Here is a 3210-nt window from a genome sequence, read left to right on the forward strand (position 1 = left end):
CCAGGAACCGCTTCGCTCTGTCTCCAGCACGCCTGGCTCCAGGGCTCTTGCTTCTACAGCGCCTTGTCACTCACCGCTGGAAGCTTCATCCACGGGGTGCAGTGCATCCCACTCCTGACACCAGTGTGACGGCGTGTTGGGGGTTCCCCGTCTCCTGCACCCCGAGATGGCACAAACAGACTGCACCAGCCAGTGGAATAGAGGAAGTTTATTGCCTCTCCAGGATACAGCACAGCACAGATGTAGTCTGGTCACAGAACTGGGCTAGGATGCCTCAGGCCCCCTTGAGTTGGGGGGAGACTGGGCCCCTAAACTCCAGCTCCTCTCCCTAGGCTGTCTCCTCCATGCTCTCCCACAGTAACAACTAAATTCCCTTGCAGCCCTGCCCCCCAGTCCAGGGCAGCATTCACCTTCCTTTGTTCCTCTCCATGGGGGGTGTCTGGCCACTGGTTCGACAAGTTTGGCCTTATCTCTGCCTAGCGAGATTTTCCCTGCTGGGTCTTGCTCCAGACAGCAGGGGTCACCACAGCCCAGCAAGTACCCCCACTACGTCACACCAGCCACCCCCCATGGGGAGGAACAAAGGGAGGTGGATGCTGCCCTGGCTGGGGGCAGGGCTGGAGGAGAGGGAGTTAGTTTCTGTCTGGGAGCCTGGAGGAAGCAGCCTCAGCAACAGGCTGGGATTTAGGGGCCCAGGCTCCCCCATCTCAAGGGGGGCTGAGGCATCCTAGGCCTGCCCTGGAACCTGATGACATCTGTGCTGTGCTGTATCCTGGAGAAGCAATAAACCACCTCTGTTCTACTGGCTGGGGGAGTCTGTCCATGCCATTACGGGGGTGCAGGAGACGGGGGACCCCAACGCGCCGTCACACGGGGTCTCCCCTGGGCCGGCCGGCGGGTGCCAGGCGCTGCCCGTTCCCTTGCGGCTGTCGGGGAAGTTCCCCGGCGGGCGTGGGGCTGAGCTCTCCGGGGTGACGTGTTCCTGGGCGCTGGCACCAGACCAGGCTGGTGCAGCTCGTTCTCCAGGTGCAGCGCCCCAGGCCGGGCGTGGCTCCTTACACAAGGGTGAGGTTGGAAGGCTGGAAGTGGCCTGTGGCCAGCGGGTGTGAAATGGTGCCAGCCCTGTCAGTCTGCTTCTCTCTCTCTCTCTCTCACACACACACACACACTGTGCAGAAAATGCAGCGGCATACACAGCCTGCCTCTCTCTCTCTCTCTCTCTCTCTCTCTCTCTCTCTCTCTCACACACACACACACACACACACACACACTGTGCAGAAAAGGCAGTGGCATACACAGCCTGCCTGTCTCTCTCTCTCTCTCACACACACACACACTGTGCAGAAAATGCAGTGGCATACACAGCCTGCCTCTCTCTCTCACACACACACAGACTGTGCAGAAAATGCAGCAGCATACACAGCCTGCCTCTCTCTCTCTCTCTCTCTCTCTCTCTCTCTCTCTCTCTCTCTCTCACACACACACACACACACACACACACACACACACACACACACACACACACACACACACACACACACACACACACACACACACACACACGCATTGTGCTGCCTAGTCCTGTCTTTAGAGACTAACCGGAGGGTTTATTGGGGGGAGCGTTCCTGGGCCAGACCCACGTCCTCAGATCTCATTGTGGAAGAAAATTGGCAGGACCACATGTACCAAAGAGGGTCTGGCCCAGGAGCGCTCCTCACCTAGTAAACCCTCCGGTTAGTCTTTGAAGCGCTGCCCAGCCCTGTCTCTTGTTTCAGCCAGACCAGACTGGCACGGCTGCGTCTCTCTCGCTATTCCACGTGCATCTGACTGGGCCTTCAGCTCCGGGGCGGTCGGGCGCTCAGCCCCCTTTGGGAATCCAGCCCCTGGGGACGGCCATGGGGGTCGGGCACCTCGCTGCCTCTCGGACTCGCTCAGCCCCTCCGAGCAGCACAAGCACCAGCTCCCTGAGCGGGACACTGAGCTCACAGGGTGGGAGAACCGGCTCCCAGCCCTGCCTGTGGTAAGAGCAGGTGCGGAGGGCTGTGAGCCAGGACTCCTGCGTTGTGTTGCTGGCTCTGGGAGGGCAGTGGGGTCTAGTGGTAAGAGCAGGTGGGGCTGTGAGCCAGGACTCCTGGGTTGTGTCGCTGGCTCTGGGAGGGCAGTGGTGTCTAGTGGTAAGAGCAGGTGGGGCTGTGAGCCAGGACTCCTGGGTTGTGTCGCTGGCTCTGGGAGGAGAGTGGTGTCTAGTGGTAAGAGCAGGTGGGGCTGGGAGCCAGGACTCCTGGGTTGTGTCGCTGGCTCTGGGAGGAGAGTGGTGTCTACTGGTAAGAGCAGGTGGGGCTGTGAGCCAGGACTCCTGGGTTGTGTCGCTGGCTCTGGGAGGAGAGAGGTGTCTAGTGGTAAGAGCAGGTGGGGCTGGGAGCCAGGACTCCTGGGTTGTGTCCCTGGCTCTGGGAGGGCAGTGGGGTCTAGTGGTAAGAGCAGGTGGGGCTGGGAGCCAGGACTCCTGGGTTCTGTCGCTGGCTCCGGGAGGGCAGTGGGGTCTAGTGGTAAGAGCAGGTGGGGCTGGGAGCCAGGACTCCTGGGTTGTGTCCCTGGCTCTGGGAGGAGAGTGGTGTCTAGTGGTAATAGCGGGTGGGGCTGTGAGCCAGGACTCCTGGGTTGTGTCCCTGGCTCCGGGAGGGCAGTGGGGTCTAGTGGTAAGAGCAGGTGGGGCTGTGAGCCAGGACTCCTGGGTTCTGTCACTGGCTCCGGGAGGGCAGTGGGGTCTAGTGGTAAGAGCAGGTGGGGCTGTGAGCCAGGACTCCTGGGTTCTGTCGCTGGCTCCGGGAGGGCAGTGGGGTCCAGTGGTTAGAGCAGGTGGGGCTGTGAGCCAGGACTCCTGGGTTCTGTCGCTGGCTCTGGGAGGAGAGAGGTGTCTAGTGGTAAGAGCAGGTGGGGCTGGGAGCCAGAACTCCTAGGTTGTGTCCCTGGCTCTGGGAGGAGAGTGGTGTCTAGTGGTAAGAGCGGGTGGGGCTGTGAGCCAGGACTCCTGGGTTCTGTCCCTGGCTCCGGGAGGGCAGTGGGGTCCAGTGGTAAGAGCAGGTGGGGCTGTGAGCCAGGACTCCTGGGTTCTGTCGCTGGCTCCGGGAGGGCAGTGGGGTCTAGTGGTAAGAGCGGGTGGGGCTGTGTGCCAGGACTCCTGGGTTCTGTCGCTGGCTCCGGGAGGGC

This window comes from Pelodiscus sinensis, chromosome 30 (assembly GCF_052426305.1).
Source record: "Pelodiscus sinensis isolate ZL-2025 chromosome 30, ASM5242630v1, whole genome shotgun sequence".
In the NCBI taxonomy this organism is placed as follows: Eukaryota; Metazoa; Chordata; order Testudines; family Trionychidae; genus Pelodiscus; species Pelodiscus sinensis.